Source organism: Pleurodeles waltl, chromosome 4_2, assembly GCF_031143425.1.
Source record: "Pleurodeles waltl isolate 20211129_DDA chromosome 4_2, aPleWal1.hap1.20221129, whole genome shotgun sequence".
In the NCBI taxonomy this organism is placed as follows: domain Eukaryota; kingdom Metazoa; phylum Chordata; class Amphibia; order Caudata; family Salamandridae; genus Pleurodeles; species Pleurodeles waltl.
Genome location: NC_090443.1, coordinates 26632528 through 26654733, shown reverse-complemented (window position 1 = coordinate 26654733; position 22206 = coordinate 26632528). Strand labels below are relative to the sequence as shown.

Sequence of the window (22206 nt, the reverse complement as noted above, 5' to 3'; positions counted from 1 at the left end):
CCCAACGAGCAACAATACAACGTGGTTTAACAAATCAATTATCAGAAATTTTGAGTCAGTAATCTTTACACACAATGCCCTAAGTGACCATGAATAACGACACCCTTTGGTAACGTTAAAAAGTTTATTTCCCTAGATTAACAATGTTAATATCATGTAAAGTAATCTTAAAATCAAATAATATATGAACAGCACATGCTGACCAAAAGCAGTGGAAAAAATGTAATCTAAATAAAGCATTTATCATTAAACATTCAAGAGTTACAGTATAAATTAATAACAACAATAACTGAACAATAGAAACAGCATACATCTAAATTTGACAGTTGAATAAAATCAACCATTTGTTATTAACATTTGCTTGAACATGGACACACTAACTAACCCTCTAATTTGAACGGCATGTTTGGCTTTCATGCAATAGAAAATAAGGCAAAGATTAATTTCGAAAACATCTAGCTATGGCTCTAAAAATAGCAGTTGGTACCTAAAAGAAAAAAAAATGTATAACAGAGATAAATTCATGTTGTTATACCTCTTCTGAATGGATCAGCAAGCTTAGATTTCTTTGTCAGCTGGGCATCCGTCTGGCCAGTGTCAGCAGGGGAAAGTGAAGGGGATTAGCTCAGCCACAACTGGGTTCTCAAGTTAACTGAACCAACTTCGAAAGGGCATCAAACTAGATCAATAGCATCAATAGCATTGCCAATCAATATTAGCAATAACTATGCAAAGAGGCTAAAGGCTACGAAAAAAGGGTGTCTGGAACTGTGCTGTTCCTAGTAAGAGAAGTTGGGATAAGTCAAATCCACAAAGTAATTTCTGACGCCGTTATTGGTCAGAACATCAGGTGTTCACAGTAGAACCAATAAACATTCATCTTAAATCTGCAATATAGTTAGACAGTCTTTCACACGTCGATGATTGGTTCCTCTTCGTCTGTTCACATCACCAGTTTTGTCAGGTAACCTTTTAGTTGCGATCATAACTCCAGTCAGTGAAACCATTATCATGCCTGGGAACTTCAGCTTCTCAAGCACCAAAGATACAAATGCATCGGAGGCTAGTACATTGCATTACAGCAGACAGTTCTCACAAGAAAGTTTAAGACATCAACTAGTTTAACATTGCAACATTGCAAATCTATTTGGTCAGCTCTGTGTGAACAAAGAACAAGTGCAAATACTGCTTGAGACAGAAAACATTTACAGACATGTATTTATGCCATGAAGCTTAACATGAGGCCTTGTCGACTAGGCCCACAATTTCTTAATTACTCTATGCCTAGTAAATTAAGCAAATACATTTCATTTACACTGTAGTATGGTCCACTAATACATTTAGGGGTATATTTATACTTATTTTGCGCCAAATTTGTCTTTTATTTTTTACGCAAATTAGGTGCACAACTAACTCCATATTTATACTTTGGTGCTAGACCCATCTAGCGCCAAAGTTATGGAGTTAAAGTCATTTTTTGGATGTCGAAACCTACCTTGCGTTAATGAGATGCAAGGTAGGCGTTCCCGTGCAAAAAAATGACTATGGCCTTAGCGCCATATTTATCTCCCCTTGTTAAAATCACGCAAAGGGGAGGAAAGGTCAGATAATGGTGCAAATTTAACACCTGGGTCAGGGCAGGCGTTAGGGGACCTGTAGGCCTATTTCCATGGTGGAACACCATGGAATAAGCCCACAGATGGCCTCCCCAGGGACACCCCCAGCCACACCAGAGGGTCAGCGGAGGATGGGGTACCTCAACCCAGGTAAGTACAGGTACTTCTTTTTTGTTTGTTTAAAGTGCCATTGGGGGCCCTGAAATGCCCCCCCCCCCTACATGGCACTGGGTGCAATGGCCATCCCCAGTTGGCCCTGGTCCCCTGCGCTGGTTATTGGGGTGGTGGGGATGACTCCTGTCTTTTCTAAGACAGGAGTCATGTGGTATGGATGGTTCGGCATCAGAAAATGACGCTAGGCTAGTTAGAGTCATTTTTTTTTACTCTAACCTGCCTAAGGTCATTTTTTGGTGCAAAACCCCCTTCTCCCATACCGCCACCCCTACCTGGCTAACTTAATTTTTTTTATGCTAGCCTACCCTTCGCGCCGGCTTCCAACATTCCATAAATATGGTGCCCGGCTGGCGCTCAAGAATGGTGCAAGCCGGTGCAATACTTTTTGATGCAAAACTGCGTTAGTGCAGTTTTGCACCAAAAAGTATAAATATGCCACTTAATTCTATATGTTCATATTACTTCTAAACAATTAATATTACTTCTTTATTAACATCATACACAGTATGATTGCCACCTAGGTGGGCACATTTTCCAAAACACTTGATTTCTTCATATTAGTATAATTCATGTCAATTCTTAGTTACTAATTAATGCAGATTTATTATTAATTCGGCTTTTACAGAATGTAACTGTTTGTAGCATTTATAAAATGTATGTTTTTAATAAAACGCTAACTGTACCTAGTGTAGACCTTTTTCATACTTTTCCATTAAAACGGCAAATTCACGATTGTACACCTTTTTTATAGATTACTAATAAAATGGCAAATTCCACATTCAGTCAAATTAAAGCCTGTACTGGCTCCTGAGCAGCCGTTAGACTTTCTGATTAACCAGTTGCACACATTTGCAGGCACTCTAAAGAAGGCTAGCTTTTCTTTGGCTGTCTCTGACTTCACAGTAGACAGACACACTTCTTCTCTCCCTTCAACTCGCAACAACTCACCCGTTCAGGAATGGTTTTATTTTTCAATCAAAAGTATGAGAACGGTTTTGATCAAATTAATAAAGCTGGGGAACGTAGTTCCCCATTACCCACCCCACCCCACTTAAACTACTGGTTGGAGCCCAGTGTCAGATTAGTCGTATATGAGGGTTACATTTTGTCATACTATACTAAGGATCTTGTGATATTGTACGCACCAAAATATACCGTGATGGTGAATATACATTCTATAACATTTAACAAACTCATCATGCAATCCATGTAAAGAATCAATTTGCCAAGAGATGCCCCAATTTTCCGTCAGTTTACAGACAACTTCCTAGGAAACAGGTTCGGGAGGCGCGGAGTAGACTGTTTTCTAATGCCCTCCAAGTGGCTGAAGAAGATTGAGCGCAGTCTGTTTTTTATGTCTTTTCAACCACTCCTCCCTTAACGGCACTTGTTGTCTTCTCAGTCACTATAGCCCGTGTAACTACATACCCCAAAATGCCCGATATCCAACTGCGTCACGAAGCAGCAGGCGGTACCTGTCAGAGAGTTTCCATGGTCCCCAGGCCTGCCTCTGTAGCTAATGACAGCCGACAAGTTAAATCAGAGTGGCGGGTAAAGGAATGGCACATTGAACAGCCAATCTAAATGTGCAGAAAAGGAAACAACATCCCGGTATCTGCCATGGGCTAACGTAGCATGAGCGACGTTAAAGCAAACGAATGAGAATTGGAGGGTATTGACTGACAGATATATGAACCAATAATTGTTAAGGAAAAAACGGGTACATGCGTAACAACGGCCAATCGACACCGGCGCGGCTCCTGTGACGCGAAAGGCGGGTAGCAACAGTTGCCGGGGTGAGGACGGAGCGCCATAGCCACGGTAGCCCTGGCGACCAGAGCCCGGCAACGGGAGACAACAACAACAAGCCGGGGAGCGGCGACCCGGCCCTAGCCGAGCCCACCCCCATCGAAGAGGCGGAGCTTGGCTCTATCCAGACCCGCCCTTGTGAGACCCACCCTCCGAAACTCTGTCTGGGGGGTCGCCTAGAGAGTCCGTTCGGGGAGAGGTGAGATGGAGCAGGAAGTGAAGGGACTATGAGTCGAGCCCCCGGGGGGGGGGGGGAGGGGGGGCCGAGGTGGTGGTAGGCGCTGTTGTTATGGCGATACAAAATGGCGGCGAAGTACAAAATGTCGGCCAGGGGACGGTAACCATGGAAGCCAGAGGGCTAGTCACCATGGAGATGGTTGAAGGGGGCATTATAAACACCTAGGGGAAGGTTTACTATAAAACATAGGAAGGTGAACTCTATGAAAGTGGTCCATATAGAAATGAGGTACAGTGATTATTCTGAAAAGCTGTTTTGTTGCCCTATTTGTCAAGTGTAATCAGCCAGACATAGTTTTATCTCCTAGTTTTTTGTCATGAAACACTTGACATCCCGCCTAAGTCCTGTGCTTCAGTTTCTCAACACGATGCATTCTGATATTTGTCGTCTTTATGCATGTCAAGGACGCAAATTATACATAATTATTACACTAACATGGTATGAAACATCAATGCTTCGTACTGCAGCATTGCTACCTTGCAGGGGCTTCTGTGCAATACATGAAAAAGGTAAGAATTACCCGATGCAGATGACCATAGAGAGCAAGTTTAGTGACCGAGAGGTCACTGTAAGAGTTTACGGACACCAGCGAGCAATGCTCACTGCACCCCACCCACCTGTGCTGTAGCCGGGCTGCAGCTTCATTGGGTGCTTGCCTCCGGCAAATCCTGGGCAGAGCATCCCAGGGAAGCGGGCGTTGGAGAAAACATTTTCTTTTCTAAAAGAGACATGCTCACCTTCTCATGCTGTTGGAAAGTCTCTTTTAGGGAGGGGTCGAGATCACCAGTAATTTATAATATGCTAGTTCAGGGACCACATGCGGGGACTCTGGCTGTGAAGGGCCCCTTACTTCAGTATACCTGATTCTTTTAAAGGAGAGACAATGATGGCTCATTAACATTGCTATAACCGATGCATCTTCTGCATTTGAAGCAATCTCTGCCCGGCTCCCAGCCTTGCTGGTAACCTCAGAACTACCTATCAAAGAAAGCAGAAATGACAGATTATATTCAGGGCCTCTGGAATTATGTGTCAGGAGAGATGCAAACTATGCAGCAGGACTGACCAAATTATGTGGCAAGAAAATGTAACTAGGCCGCACATTTTCTGATACTATTTTTTTTATTTTTACAGACTGGGCACAGGTACCAGTTTAACATTCAAACAAAGCCATAAGCAACAGAAACGTGACCAGTCAACTTTTACAAAGGGCCTTCCATTGCACAGTCACAAGTTTTGCTGTTTATTTAGTAACTTTTGATTCGTTAGAGCTGGAAACATTTTTTGGGTAAAATTTGCAGATTATGCAGCAGATGAATTATGTGACAAGTGCAGGAGATCCATAATTATGCAAAAATGCTGCATCACATAATTCCAAGGGCCCTGATTATATTGTATTACATTGCATTTCTGTAGCGTTTGTTACTCATGACTAACTATATAAATCAAAAAAATTGTAGAACTTTTTTATTTTTTTTAGGTGTTTCAATAATACCGTGTCCATTAGTCACTCCAGCATTTTTCATCAACATCATCTTGCATTCTATAGGCCAGCACTTATAGTTTTGCGTCTAAAAATTCCAAATACTGGCTAAAAATAAAGAAGGTGCACAGTGATATTGAAAAACAGGGGCTCTCAACAGTTAGTTTGTTTCAGTGGTTGATGGTGGGTGACACCACCAGTTAATAGTTTAGGTGGGAAGTTTTCAATGGTCCAGCAGGTAGCCTCAGAGGAAGTTTTCCTCTCTACCTGTTATGCCACACAGTTACTCTAACAGTCTGTAAACAGGCACCAGAGGAGAGCAGCCAACCACTGTGCTCCTCTACCACTTGTTTGCTATGTAGCTTAGTTTGGGTAGGGTGGGACTCATGCACCACAGTAGGGATGTACATGGCATGCAGTATTTCACAGCACCTTGTCTAGGGCTGCTGGGTGCTGACCTCTCACAGAACATTGTGTGTGCCTTTTGCCCTGGGTGAACATTTAGTGGATTGGCAAAGTGGACAACATGGCAATGTGCATAAACAGCAGCCGGCAATGTGCACACCTAAGCTTTGTGCTGCATCAGCATGGTGTACCCCAGACTACTCTGCCCTTGTGTGGCTTAACATTTGTACCTTCTTACCATCTCTGCGAGTGGCAGTTGGAAAACGTGGAGAGAAAGGGTAACCAGTTCCACCTTAAAGACAGACACATTTTAAAGGTACGTTTGAAATGCATCTTGGCTGCGCAACCTTTGGACCTTTTTGGCCCTCAACCTGATCCACTGTGTCAATCAGCAGATGCCCACCCTGTCTTCTACTCCCCTATGCCAACTTCAAACGGCAATTGCAGTCCTATGCGTTAATGGACCTTATGTTAAGACACAGCCCACATTCCTCTTTTAAATGGCTACCTTAAGAGTGCATTTTAAAGCTCAAGCTTGATGCCAGAGACAATAGTTCACATTTTACATAGGTGAAGGACCCACCGAGGTTGAGTGGTGATGACATCTGTGTAAATACAGTCCCATTCCACACCCGGCCATCAAAGCAGTGAAGTAGCTTAAGCCTACCAAACTTGTTTTTGAGAATTAAACATTCTCAGGCTGTATTTATTTTCCAAATGACACAGAAGTATAATTTCTTGATTTTGACACGCCTCAAAATATTTATATCATGTACATTTAAGATCCATATCAATACAATGCTAGATAAAAAAAATTCTGTCTGAAACATCTCAGAATCATGGTTGCCCACCAGGCTGGCCCATCAAGCACCATCCCAATGAAAATGTGATTGGGTCTCAACAGATTTCTACTAGGGACCCTACTTAGTACTTAGCAAGGTGAACGCAGCTACTCCCTCATACCAAGGAATCCCACTTTGGCCAACCTGTGACGTAGGCCCTAAACAATACCAAGACAACCCAAAATTGGGCACTCCTGGCTCTCTTTGGAAGATGGGCCTGTGTTAGACAGCCATATCCTGGTCCTCTGGCGCTAGCAGCATCTCCTGAATAACTCTCCCAAACCCCCGGGCATGTTAAAGAAGCACCTGTGGATAGCCAAAATATATTTGCTGTAGCAACCAAACCCATGCCTCCTGCAGACAGCTGCTTCACTACCCCTGCATCAGTGCATTAGTCCTAAAAAAAAGAAGTTGGGAGATTGACCAAGTTAGGCAAGGTAAAAGTGCCATCACAGCACATGACATCACAACCCAGGACCTCACAGGAATTGACATCAAATCTTAACACTTCACGCATATGTTTAGCAGGTCTATCATGAGTACATTTGAGCCCATTAGAAAATTTAACAAATTAGATTTTGCGTTGGGGTTGTGCAAAAAAAGTGATGCAACCCTAACGCAAAATCTGGACCTCAACCTATTCATTTAAAAAAAAAAAAACTATGCCACAAAGAAATTGGTGACAAAGAGAAATATGGCAGTAAATCTGTTCTGCTTAATTGGTTGCAAAGTTTGCATTTTGAAATATCCTATGTGATTAAGGCACCTGCTGCAGAGATCTTTGTGTTAGAGGTAAGCGAGCCACTGAAAGCTCAAGCCTGAAGCTTGGCTTTGGCTCAGCTCAAAGCCCTGTTGGAACTTCGAGTTCAAAAGAGCCAAACTTCCATGTGGCTTCTGCTTGCCACCCTCCCTTAAACCAGGATGTGGCATTGCGGCAAGAGCTGCTGACTTTGGAGCTGAGAAACCAGGTTTGAGTCTTTGTGTTGCTTTACATCCTTTGAGTCTAGGCAAATCAGTTAATCTCCCCCTGCTTATAAATATTGAATATGACCTTGTGTTATGTAATTGGTCATCGCAAAAAGTGCTTCAATACCACGGGGTTGAGTTTGCACAATATAGAAAAACTACAGAAAAATGCACAAAGAGGTAAAAACTAACCATGAACATAAGGAAAATTAAAAATATACCCATCTACTGGCTGATTTGTACAGAGTCAAACCAGAAAACCTGAATAAATCGCATCATATTCGCTTAAATTGTGTGATCTTAGGCAATTGTTTTATTTCACCAAAATGCCTTTTTCTTCATTATCTGGTAACTAGTCCTTTCAAATAAGCGACTTCGGATTACTAGTTGTACAAAAACCTGTTGTGTTTGATTGAATAGACTATAATGTTGATGTATAATAATTGGGGCCACGTATGGGTTTTGCATTAACTTTTAGGAAGTACTACTAGTGCAGTACCAAAATGTGCCGCAATAATGTCAAGTCTACCACATGTTAAAGAATTTTATTTTTTTTAAAATTTTGATCAGACAGTATCATATTTTAAGTTGTTTGTTGTGTGATTTACATAGTATAAATTTTCAGGGCTCGGCTAATGCGCGGGTTCTACTAGCTGAACCAGAGTCTTGGCTCAGCTCTGCTCTTCCTGTTAATTTGTGAGCTCACCCACCTCTACTTTATGTACTCCGTAAATCTCAGGGAATAATAACAGTAAAATAACTCTCGAGGTTAATGCATTTCCTTGAGAAATATGTGTTTTGTCCAGTTCCAGTTTTAAATTAAAGTAGCATAGAAGGTTAATGTGTCTCCTGTAAAGCAGGTCATGTAATATGCAGATGGCAGATTTTTATTTTACATAGATAGGTAAGTGGGATTCTTCTTTTAACACAGAGATCTTTTGTTACTTGCAGTTCATGAATTGTAATCCTTTTAATATAGCACAGTGAGCTATGAAGGACATGTGTTTCCTACACATTGTAACCATCACTGTTTTATGTAGCATATCCTGTACATTGATTTACACACTTGCATGATTTATTGTCAATGTATGCAGGTGCCGCTGAATGTGCCCCAGTGTCTGAAAATTACACCGGGACCAGTTCAGCATATTTAATCAGGGCCCATCTTCTTGGCAGGGTGGACGGTGTCCACCCTGTGAAAATAGTGGATGGACTCCATCTACATGTGTGTACCCCTGACTTGTGCCCTGCCCTCAGAGGCATAATAATGAAAGTCAAATCTAGAATTCTCCTGACTTTGTAGGGGTCCTGTTTTTTCAGGCTTCAGCGCCTGTTCTTGGGCTCATGTCAAAAGTTTGATTTTTTTTTTGCACATAATGACAAGAACTCCCATTGGGCACCACCACCCCTCCTCTCTGGTCCCTTCCTAAATGCCAGTGGCGCCTACATGGAGACCCCTTTATTAATATTAGTTATTTGTCTTTTGCTTTTCTGCTCATTGGTAAATTGGTGAAAGTGGGAGTGCTGCCGCCACTCTTATTTCAGTGGCGCATTCTGATAGTATGTGTACAGTCACACTTGCTTACTGAAGATGCTGTTTGAGATGCCTATGACATAACCTGAAACCTCTGAAACTGCCAGCCTTACTGTTACCACAACTCCTACATTTGTCATATCTTTGGCCTTGCTGCTGTTAGACTTGCTTTCAGTGCCTGCAGGTTTTAATGCTGTCATACCCTGCAACCCATGCTCTTGTGACTGCAAGTGAGTGCTTCTGCTATCATATACTGTCCGTTCCTGCTGCTGTCACCTTGAGTACTGCTGTCAATACAGTGCCCTGCTTCTTTGGGCCATCCTGCACAATGCTGTCATACACTGGTGATCTTGCTGTCAGTTCTTCTGCTATCACCTCTACAGGCTTGGTTGCAGCAGACAAACTCCAAATTGGGTGAATGGATGTATGAAGCACAGATTCTGTGACAGCAGGTCAACTTCAATGGTACATATGGAGGTATTCCTTTATCAGCCACAAACTCGTCATAGTTCCATCAGCAGACAAAAGGTCAAAGGTGTAAACACTCCCCTAGACTGCTAGCTATTACTTCCATCTTCCTGCAAGAAATCATCAGGCATCTGTTCAGCTGGAGGACATGAGCTCCGCACTCGCTGGTGGTGCAGACGTTGTCCACTAGCTGAAGCTACAGCATCCCACTGTGAAGGGGTAGCAGGTCCATGGACATGTTTACACCTTCCCACATAGGTAGGTCTGTGCCCAGGTCTCCTTCTATCCTCATATCTCCCATGATATGTGTTGATGCTCACTGTAATAAGATGTATTCTAATTTTTTCACAGCTTCAGTTTCTTCATAAATATGGTTGACAACATTATATACTGTAATGAATTTTTGTTGCAGCATGTGCACGTTTGAATTTTGGTATCTTTAGCTAACCCATTTTCGTTCAGAGAAAAATAAAATTTGACTGAGTGCAAGTTTGGCATAGGCATGTGTTTGCATTTTTGAAAGGTATTTAACCTGTAGTTCAAAACAGTAACTGGCTTTACAGTTGTAATTTGCAATCTTGGTGCTTATGTATCATAGCAGCACATAGCCATTTCAAGAAAGGAATGCAGGACCAAAAGCTGAAAAAATATTCATCAAGCCCATTTGTTGGACCTGGCCCTTTTTACAAGGTCACCACCAAACTTTTTGCTTTCCTCCTCCTATTTTTCACACCCCTTTTTGTTGACGTTAGGACTCTGAGCACGTTACCACTAATGATCAGTGCTAAAGTGCTCGTGCTCTCCCTTCTAAATTTGGTATGATTGGCTTACACCTAAATGACACATTTAATTTACCTGTAAGTGCCTTGTACAGTGGTATCCCTGTACCCAGGACATGTAAATTAAATGCTACTAGTAGGCCTGCATCGCAGCTTGGGCCAACCACAGAAGTAGCCTTTCAAACCTGGCTCAGGCCTTCCACTGCAGTGCCTGCATGTGCAGTTTACGGCTGCAGGGAGCTGGCATCTAAATTTACTTACTAAGCCTGGAACTCCCCTATTACTACATATGTCACCCCTAAAGTAGGCCCTAGCTAGCCCTATGGGCAGGGTGCTGTTTATGTAAAAGGTAAGACATAGGTCTTTATGCACTATGGGGGTTATTCCAACTTTGGAGGATGTGGTAATCCGTCCCAAATGTGACGGATTTACCACCAGACGTATTACGAGTTCCATAGGATATAATGGACTCGTAATACGGCTGGTGGTATATCCGTCACTTTACTGTCACTTTTGGGACGGATTACCACTTCCTCCAAAGTTGGAATAACCCCCTATGTGTCCTAATAGCGACAAACAGCCTATTTAGGTTCTCACTACTGTGAGTGCTGCCCCATCATAGGATTGTATTGGAAAGGCCCTAACATAAGTCTAAGTGATGTTGTCTGATCTATGAGGGGTAGTGTAGGCATGTTTGGTATGGTTGGAATGGTAGTGAGAAATGCTGCTTACTGGAGCAGGTGGATTTTTTATTTCCATTGTAGGAATGTCACTTTTAGAAAGTGAGCATTTCTCTGTGTTTTTGACTCTGGTGTTTTGTAGATTGACTACAATCCATGTTTGGGGAGGGGAATGGCAGCTGGGATTGGTGCAAACTTTTCAAACAACTTTCCCATTTAAAGTAATAGTAACCCCCCCTTCCCCCCGTTTGTATGTAATGTAATGTATGTAAGTCATGCATTTGGCAAGCCTAACAAGCCCTAATGTAGGGTGCTGTATGTTAAAAAGTTGACCTGTACTTTTACATGTCCCAGAGGTAAAATCCCTAAATTGTCGTTTTTACTGTGCAAAGGCTAATAGCCCCTTTGGCAAGCACAGAGTTACATGGCCGACACTCCAGTCCTGCTAACTTCTGAATGGGACTGTTTGGTATCAAAAGAATCCATGCATTAAATCGGATTTAATGGTTTAATCCAATTTAGTGCCACTGGTAGGCAAAGTGCAACTCTAGAAGTTGCCACTTTAGTTGCCCAGGGTTTCCAGTGCCGGTTAACTGATATGCACGGGGCTTGTCCTGCAGACAGCTTTTTGCCCTCCTAGGGAGACGTGCTCACAACTCCCAGGAAAATACACAATAGGGACCTGCATGAAAGAGGAGTGCTACCTCCCCCTGCAGGAAGCCATAAGGGGGTTGACCCAAAAGGCGAGCTTTAATGTAGAATGCACCTTTGAAGAGCAAATGGGTAACACTTAGGAGAGGGGCCTGTATTGTTTAGGCAAGACAAGCTGTCACTGGGGACAGGAGAGGAAAAAACAGTTGTCAAACCGTTTTTCCAGGGGACATGTAGCTACTTGGTAGCTACAATTCTGCGGGTGGGCTAAGGAGCTCTGAGTGTTGAGAGAGGAGTCTCGCTGTGTTGGGATTCGGCAGAATGGGTATCCTGAGATAGCCAAATGCCACACTTCCCAGGAAGTAGTCATCAAGAGGGAGGGAACCTGGAAGCCCATTGGCTACCAACCACACCCTACCATGAGGCCATCTTCTGTAGATAAACAGGGCTCCTCTGGCACCCAGAATTCAGCCGACATGGAAAAAGGACCAAAAGGAGGTCTCTCATGCTGCACCTGGTGGCTAGCGAAGAGAGGGACTGTGCCTTCTGTGTCCTGCTCCAGGACAAGCTGTCTCCAGAGGCCAGTCTCGCCGAAAGAAACATTTGATTTTTGTCATGGATGCGTAAATGCAATATAAAGAACCACATTTCATTCACAATTACTAGGCTTTTGCTGTTATAGATTCTGACATTCAGGGCATGGTGTTGCATGCTGTCAAAAATATTTTACAGGTAGCAGTCTATATTAATTTATAAGGGATAAACTGTATGAAAACATTTGATACTGTATGAAAGAGATTCTATTTAAAAGAGACGTAGAGGAAATGGGATGAATTAAGATACTTACCAGAAAAATATAAGAAAAAAACATAAATGTTAACTGGCATAATGTTAAGAGCTTAACTACAAAGTTATACATTTGGTAAGCTCTAGGTTGGTACTCCCTTAATTCCTTCTCAACAGTTAGCTTGTCTAAAAATAATGTATTGTATTGATATGTTAGTTTTGCATTGTATTTGCATTTGTAGTTCAGGTTCTAAAATATGAAGGGAGATAGATCCTATTATTATCAATGTTTATATAATAGTTTCGGTATGTGGGTCAGCAAAGGCACTGGGCAAGACAGGTGACAATATAGAGTGTGGTGTTCTAGCAGTCAGTAATTGGGTTTCTTGAGGACTTTGGTTTTTGGTCCCAAGGTCACCTTCTGAATTTTTATCAGATGACACATGAGGGCAGGCACAGTGGGGACTATTGTGGGAGACATAAGATATTGTCTACACTTAGGAGGTGCTTGAGAGACCATGCCTGCTTCTTGACATAAGGTGGACGTTAGAATTAAATTAATTATCTGCCTCAGAATTAAGTCATGTAAATAACTGCTCTACAGATGATGGAAGAGCAGTTAAAATGCATCTGCTACTGGCCAATGCTAACATTTCTTTTAAATAGGTAAGAAAGTATATGGCAATAACGCAGACCTATTGCAAAGTTAATTGCTACTTTTTCTGTCACACTTGACAGTTCATTTGTGATAACACATGTAAGCAACTGAAAAAGAGGTTTAAAAATACTACTGAGAGATGGGCTTTGGCTCTTTCCAAATGTTGGATCCCTCGGGTACAGCATTTGATTGGGCAGGAGTTGTGTGGGTCCGCTGAAAAAGAATGATGTTTCTCACTTTTTGTTTTGTGAGAAAGTTTTTGGTCAGTTTAGCAGTATTGAGTTGACTATGGCTGACATGCCAATAATAAAGGCAGTAGGCTTTACTAATTCATTAAGGAAAGATACTGTAGGTCTGAACTCTTGATTCTGAAAAGATGCAACAAAAGCAGCTGGCACAAAAATCTTCGTTCCATTATACTATTCATGACTTGATGTGTTCTGAGTTGCACAATGACATAGGAAATCTCTCTATTTAATAAATTAAAAGCTGTGGTAGTGGCACCTTTCATACTTAATCTAAGTTACATACCTTTTAATTAGTTTACGTTACAAATGAACAGCTGGTTAAAATATTTTGTAAAAGCAGAGTTTACTATATGATTATAATTGTAGCAAGATTGCCCTAATCCTATTTGTAATGCTGGTATCTGCAGTTAAATGCAGTTTTCCCTTACTGCTAATTTAAAACTAGAAGTTAAGTTTAAAAAAAAAAATTGTAGTCTGGGAGTATCCAAAATGTAAGTAGATGATGGTCTAGAACAACAGTTCTTAACTTTTTTACTTCTGTGGACCCCCCACTGAATCATTGCTGGAATCCAGGACCACCACGGAGTCATAATTGGAAGAAGGGAACCCCCGGCCCAATCAATTTTTACAATTTGAACCTCAAAACAATACATAAAAAATAAAAAAAATAGTAAACACCATACAAATGCTCAAATATTGAAATATATAGAAAGTTTTCCCAATTCCAATTGTGGTTCTTTATTTGTACATTCTTTATTAATTTTGATATTATTATGTTTCATAAAACAGTCGCGGACCACCTAAGTAGGCCTCGCGGAACCGCAGAGGTCCTCGGACCCCAGGTTTAGAACTACTGGTCTAGAATATCAGAAATACCAGGCTGTAAGTTCTTTGAATATCTGTTAATGGGCTTGAATCACAGCTTTTTTTCTGCCAAGACTTGAAGTCCTAAAACTTTGATTTTGAATTCTGATGTTTAACAAGTTTAAGAAACACACGTTTAGAGCTTCTGTCCTCTTTGTATGACGCAAAGTCTGAGAACATTTGTTATAGATAGTATAATTTGTTAAAACATTTAGACCATGCTGATGTACTTTTATTGGATAGTATTGTAAGTATCCATGCACTACTCTGTGTTAAAGCTCATAGACAAGTATTTTGTTATATGTAATGTTAGAGGTTGCTGTACTAGGAAAAAGGGGTTTAGTGTTGGTTACCCCTCTAACAAACCCTGGTATAGAAGAATTGCACAGTGAGAACTCTTGACCTGTGTATTATGAACAGTTACAATCTAGCTAAGTAGGCATGATGTATATATTAGGAAATCAGATTATTAAAAACAATGTATATTTAAGGGTGTCTTGTTATTAGACATTGTTAAGGCCTTTTGAGGAGTATGTTTTTACATTATCTTTTAGATTACCACAGTAGGCAGGGGTTTGGGGCTGTTACTCCCTCTGGCAAACCCTTGGGGTAGATGGTTTGCACTCTGATCATCATTATCTGACCTTTTAAGGTGGGGTTGTATATTGTTTTTCCAACTGCAATGTTATCTATATTTTAAATTCTATGACTACACATCTGATGGTTGCCTTGTGAGAAAACTACTGCTCAACAGAGTAGGCCTTAGTTACTTATGGTGACAAGCCAAGGATAAAGAATGTAGGGTTGATTGATTCATTGAGAAGAATTGTGTCAGATGCCATAGGCCTGTTCTATTTACTATGGAAAGTTACAACACAGGTAGAAGACATTTATGTATGTTGAACCCAATTGGCCTTTAAGGGTGGATTATTATTAAACAGTGTTAGAGATCATAGGCAGATATTTTGTTACAAGGAATCTCACAGGTTACCACAGTAGGCAAGGGTTGTAGTTGTGGCTAACCTCTCTGACAAACCCTGGGGGTAAAAGATTTGCACTGTGAAAATCCCTGCTTGGCCCTCTAAATAGGATTTATGCTTTATTTTGCCAACTGTAATTTTGTTCAGACTTACCATTTTATAACTGTATGCCTTATGATTGCATTTTTGGAAAACCTATGTTCAGTATAACTAGGCTTTGGTTGGTTATGGTGACAAGCTGGTGATAATGGCTGTAGGTCCGATTGGACTTTGGGCCTCATTACGACCTTGGCGGAGGGGATTACTCTGTCTCAAACGTGACGGATATCCCGCCCATCCTATTATAAGTTCCATTATAGCCTATTGAACTTGTAAAACAGCAGACGGGATATCCATCTTTTTTGGGTCGGAGTAATCCCCTCCGCCAAGGTTGTATTCAGGCCTTTATGTTTAAAGCCATAGGTCTAATCTGTTTATTGTGAAAAGTGATAAAATCAATATAGCTGATTTATTTATTATAAATGTATTATTATAAAACATCCATTAAAGCCAATAGCCAGCTAAGGATGGATTGTTATTGTTCTGTATTAAATCCTGTAAGCATATATTTTGTTTCATGGAGTCCCACAGATTATTTTATGAGGCATGGGTTTTAATGGTGTTTACTAAACTCTAGGGCTAGAAGGTTTGCACTGTGATAGTCCTTGCTAGACACTTTTGGGAGGGCTTGAGAGGTTTGTGTTCGCCTGGCTAGTAACAGAAATAACTTAGAGCTATACATATAGCTGGGGGCGGAGGGAGCTCTGATCAGACCTTTTCTGCCACTAGTCTGTTTAGGTGTCCTCCAAATTCTGCTTGGGCTATTAGTCAGCCCACTTCATCCATGGTACTACTGCCCTGTGAATGACAGCATTTTGCCTGGTCCCATGTGCTTATCCCCATGAAAATGAATGTGGTTGAGTGCCATGGCTGGGAGGCCAGTTCTTTTAGTTTTCTTGCAGTTTTTCATTTTTTCTTTTTTTATAGGTCCAATTTAATGTATTTTCTTCCCTCTTTTTTTTTTTTAGGTCTCACCTGAAGCAGGGCATGCACTGCCTTTTGTGAGGCATTTTGTTTACCTACTGCAGCACATACTTGCAGCACTTCATAAGAATATATGTCTTTTTATGTTGTCTTGCTCCTGACTTTGCTTTACGCTGTTGCTTTCACTACTCGTTTCCCCTGTTCGTTCCCTTATACTTTTCCCCTTCTACTCTTTGATGCAGCATCACACTACCAGTAGGCCACAGGTTGTTAGGGTCGCTTTTAACAATGATTTTGAAATACATTAACAGCTTTGCGCTATTTCTGTTAAGTAATCATTTGTTTAGTTTGTATCAGAGTGCTTTTTTTTGGTACACATTTAATGATTTATATGATGTTTTGAGCATGATTAAAATGTTTATGCAAAAAATAGGGTGTTTTGAATGGGTTTATGTTTGCAAGGTTAGAACATTCAGCATTGACATGTAAAATGCTTTTTTTCCTTGTTTGGCTGCTCCTACTGTATTTCCTCCTGTAGCCTAATGTGTAACAGAGATTACTAAACCATACCATACTTTACAATGGCAGGCCATACCATACATACCATACCATGCAATAACATACCGTATTACATCATACAATCATAAGCCATACTATGCCATGAGAGGCCATACCATGATTATCAATGGGAAAGGGGAGGGGAATCTCTAGCTCAGACATTTAAATACAACATTACTGTTTCAGTGTTCCCGCCATCAGATTGATGGGAAAATGAAACCATACTTAAATTGTATTTATCTTTGGGTGGTGATGGTGTGTGCATGCTTAGGTTCTCATTGCGAGCAGTGGTATTGTAACACATGCGAATAATGTTTCCTTCTACAGTTCTGCATGCTCTCTCATAAACCTACATGAAAACTGCTTGTCGACTCACCTTTCTTTCAAACAGATCTCTCATTTCTTTCCACCCTCTGCATACCTTCTGCCTCTGAGTTTGCCTACTCTAAGCTATGGGTATGTTTTGCCTTAATCCCTATTATTGGATCTGTGCAGATTACACACACCTGATTTTAAAGATCAAAAACCCCTGCTTTAAAAGTGGCACCCCTGCATTCTAACAATATCTCATTTTCTGTAACTCATCTATTAAACCTGCTAACAAATGCTTGAATTCACATAACCCTCCCTCTCACTAAAGAACATACCTAGCCTCTAATAATTTAATATACTACATGGATACTGGAGTAAAAGCATGGCATGCTTTCTTTAAGAGTGCAAGGCTAATCCCTCTAACTCAAATTAACCAAAGAATTTACTAACTCTGGGATCTAGAGCAGTATGCTGTCCAACATAAAGCTACAACACCTCGTATGGGGTTGTAAGCACTTTATAAATGCAGTTACAATAAAATATAATATACAACTCATACTAATAGAAATTTCTTAACATTCAGCAGTTGGTCAGTATATTGTATTTTACTACAGGCTGCATAGTAATTTCCTTTTACTGCTTGACACTCTTACATTCACAGAAGACCAAACTGCTAAGGGGCGTGTTCATCACCCAATACTGTACCCATCCACAGACAATAAACCATCCATCTCCAACTCAACAGGCATTGAATAACTGAAGAGAACTGCCACATGCCGCTGGCCAACAGAGGACTTTAATTTAGTCCACTTTTGCAGGACCCAACTAGCTACATACTACAACAGCTTCTTGACATCTCACAATGATAATCAAATATGGGATTATATTAAATAAGTCAATTCCAACAGATCCCTCCACCATCTCTGCCTTTAACACATGCCTGCTCAGGACCATAAACTTTAAACATAATATCTCAGAATGGACAACCCAGTGCATTACCCAGTTAAGTGAACAGTTAACATAGGAAATACCATAAAGGGAATTCAAGAGCTGCTAAAAGCTGCCAGCTTGCTGAAAACCACAAACTGCACACCTATCTCTCACACTTCTTCATCCATCATTCTGCTAAGAGTTGTGCTTCATTTCACAAAAACTGCACCCCAGTAGTGATCACACATAACATGAAAAAACTTTACTCACAGGATCAGAATTGAACTGTCAAACTTTACTGTGCAAAGATTGTGAAATTAAAGGTTTTAAGGTGTCATATTTTTCCTAACACACAACATTGAAATAGCTAAAAAGTCAACTCTACAAATATTTCAAAATATATTTCAGTAGTTGTTAAAGCCCATTTTTTGTACTTCTGTGTGATGAAAAAAAAATTTGAGCATGAAAACAAATCAGAACACTTTACTTATTGATGTGCAAATTATAAATATGTTTTCTGAAACCCATGTTTCATAAATAATTGTTAAAACATTATATAGTTTTATCAGTAAAGCCACAGGATTTTGGGAAATGTATTGTCTGTAAATGACAGTGCACTACCACATCATGCTTTAGTAATATATTTATTATAAGTGGTGTTTAAACATGAACTGAGAAACACTTTCGCCCCTGATGGCAATGCTATTAGCAAACTAGGAGACAAGTCAGGGATCATGTATACCTTATATGTGTGCTAGATTCTTATTATACATGGAACAAATGTCAATTCTATTTTAACAAACAAAAGAGTTTTTTTGTACATCAGAAATGCTGTATTTACATATTAGAAGGTGCACTTATATGTGAGAATGAAGAAAACTGTGGCTCTGTTTAAATAAAATATTTGCCTAGGATCACACAATTTGAGACCAATTTACAGGTCAAGTACATTTCAGTTAGGTCGAGTAGATTATTCAAGTTACTTGACCTGCAGGTCTGGTAACATTTTTATGATTTTTGAGAGGCCTGATACAATGACAAGACATACTATACAATATTGTGACAGCCATACTATACATGTTTGACATGTTAACACTGTCTAGACAAAGGGTTCACTTTATTAGTACTAGTTTAATGCCCAAATACAGCAATATGCAACTGAAAGGTGAAGAGTCAAGCTTATTAGTACTAGATTAACGCCCAAATACAGCACTATGCAACTGAAAGGTGAACAGTCAACCTTTGCGAAGTGCTTCTACTGGACAGGAGCATATGTTGTTGAATTTTTAATGACGTGTGTTCTGTTTAAGCTAGCAACACATTTTTGGGGGATTAAAATCTGGAAATTCTGCAGTAGATGATGGATTACGTGGCAAATCCATAATTATGTGCAAAATGCAGTGACCGCAGAGTCGCATAATTTCAATGGCCCTGACCATACCATGCCATACTGTACAATTACAGACCATACCATACTATAAAATGAAAGGCCATACCAAATACACAATGACAGGCCATACCAGGCAACGACGAGCCATACCATACAATACAATGACAGGCCACACCATACCATACAGCGACAGGCTACACAATACGATATAGTTACAGGCCATACCACAGTGATGTATACATTGACAGGCCACCACAGTATTAAAGGGTACAGTGGTTCATTCTGGGGGGTACCCTTACCTATAGTTAAAGGGTAGTTGTCCTGTCATGGGATTGTTTCATGCACTGCAGTGAATACTATCAGCATATAGTACAATAGACACTTAAGTTGAGACACCACTATATGTTTAAGTACAGATATATTGTTATTTCAAGGATACAATACACATTTATCACGCTTAAATATTGCTCCTTATAATAATGTTTTATGAAAATCATTACAAAACAAAGAAGCATTGATTGGCAGCCATTATCAGACCTATTGGCTTTGCCACAGCTTCTTTATTTATTTTGTAGAGCATCCTGCTGTTCTTCAGGCAGTCCCGGGTCACTTGTTTGCCCCCGCTTTATCTGCAGTACTCTGCATCTTGCACAGCCGCTGCTTCTAAAGTGGGCAGATATTATGGAATAGTATACCTTTTTTTTCCCATTACAAAATGCAGTGTGTATAAAACCGTTGACAAACACGATTTCAATGCTATGTTGAATTTGATTTTTTTATTTGTAAGGGAGTGTCTGCCACATTTAGGGGGTGGTATGTTTTGTTTATATGCTTGTATTCGATCAGTTTACCTCACATATACTTGTTGAGCATGCATGTTATTTTGAATGGTAATTGGTTTCATGCAAGAATGAGTCAGTGGATAAATGATTAGATTAATAGGTGTGCGAATGCAAGAATGAGTGACCAAGTGCATGAATGATAACATATTGAGTGCCTATAATTCACCAGTGGTTGAAGATGCCCTTTCAGTTATAAGCCGGACATGTTGTCATTGTTAGTCATTGTTATAATATGACAATGCCCTCTAACACCAGACCAGCCGATTCTTGCCACTAAAGACAGCTTTTCTTTCAGAAGAGCAAAAAATAAATATGAACTTTTGAAGAGACATGCCCTTTAATAGACTAACTCGTATTTAAGTATCGGGTGCATGTTGTGGGGCCAGTTTTGCAGGATGCTATTAAAAAGTTTACTTGTAAGTTGTTTTCTGTGTCAGCATATCTGTCCAATATTATGCCACTTCTTGTTCTGTGGTTGCCATCACCTGCTCCAAGTTTATTTTCTCAGTTGGCATGCCTGGAACTGAGAAAGACTCCTGATTGAACAACTCATCGGTGAGCAGATGACTGCAGTAGGGTGCAGGAGCAATACTCGTGATGGCAGGCCTGGTTATGGAGGTTATTTTTGACCCAGAACTTAGGTCTTTGGCTGTATGCAGGGTCCTGATTTAGGAAGTATAGGCCGGGCTATTGCATATATTGGGAGTAGCAAAGTGCATGTATGGTGCACATAGTTCCTGATCAGAGAGGCTGATTATTATCATTCTGCTGCAGAACAGATATAGGGGCTGATTCTGACTGTGGCGGGCGGCGGAGGCCGCCCGCCACAGTCCCGCCGACAAATGACCGCACCGCGGTCAAAAGACCGCGGCGGCCATTCTCACATTTCCGCTGGGCCGGCGGGCGCTCTCCAAAAGAGCGCCTGCCGGCCCAGCGGAAATGCCCCTGCAACGAGGATGCCGGCTCCGAATGGAGCCGGCGGAGTTGCAGGGGTGCGACGGGTGCAGCTGCACCCGTCGCGTATTTTAGTGTCTGCTTTGCAGACACTGAAATACTATGCGGGGCCCTCTTACGGGGGCCCCTGCAGTGCCCATGCCATTGGCATGGGCACTGCAGGGGCCCCCAGGGGCCCCGCGGCACCCCCTACCGCCATCCTGTTCCTGGCGGGAGACCCGCCAGGAACAGGATGGCGGTAGGGGGTGTCAGAATCCCCATCCGCCGCCATGGAGGATTCCCCCGAGCAGCGGAAAGTCGGCGGGAGACCGCCGACTTTCCGCTTCTGACCGCGGCTGAACCGCCGCGGTCAGAATGCTCGAGGGAGCACCGCCAGCCTGTTGGCGGTGCTCCTGTGGTCGGTGACCCTGGCGGTCACCGGCCGCCAGGGTCAGAATGACCCCCATAATCTTGATGAGCTTCTAGGGAGCCTTTAACAGAATTATTTCGAAAAAGGTTTTCAGTGTGGGAAAACAAACAGCAGTTGACTCCTGGCTTCTCGAATTAGTCCCTACTACAGCCAGTGTGGGCATCTGCCCAGAACAATCAGTGTTCATCTTGCACCATAAAAGTTGCGCTGCCAACATGTCTTCTTTATTCCCCTTCATCCCCACCCCCCAGAACTACGGGGGGATAAAGTATTGATTTCTTCACTGTATCACCCCATCGAAGCACCTCTCCTCTTCATCAAACTCTATTCTTCAGCAGACATCATAAATCTGTGGACCTGACTTGAAACCCCTCGTCAAACAGGAGAGGAGCTGATGTTGAAGTTTCCTACTGTGATGAGATGTTCACACATAAAATAACTTTTCAAGATGTTCTCAACTGATATATCTTCAACCTTTCTGCTTGCAAAGTGCAATTAATTATAAAATATGTTATCTACACACAACATTAGGACTTCATTTCCGCTCTGCAAACCTGTTTTGTGTAAAGCAGGCAGAAAACTGTTTGAAATCGTTAGTGGCTATTAT

The 22206-nt window shown here is 41.3% G+C and overlaps 1 protein-coding gene across 4 annotated transcripts in view; it reads left to right on the top strand.

Moving 5' to 3' along the window:
• The first annotated feature begins 3540 nt into the window (after positions 1-3540).
• The window catches only part of RFX1 (regulatory factor X1), a 788791-nt gene continuing 770125 nt past the window's right edge, over positions 3541-22206 (top strand). Inside the window, exon 1 of one of the 4 annotated variants that reach the window (XM_069230453.1) lies at positions 3541-3798. The gene's annotated coding sequence lies outside the window, so the exon portion shown is untranslated. The remainder of the gene's footprint in view (positions 3799-22206) is intronic. The other 3 variants (XM_069230451.1, XM_069230454.1, XM_069230452.1) reach the window with 3 other exon arrangements.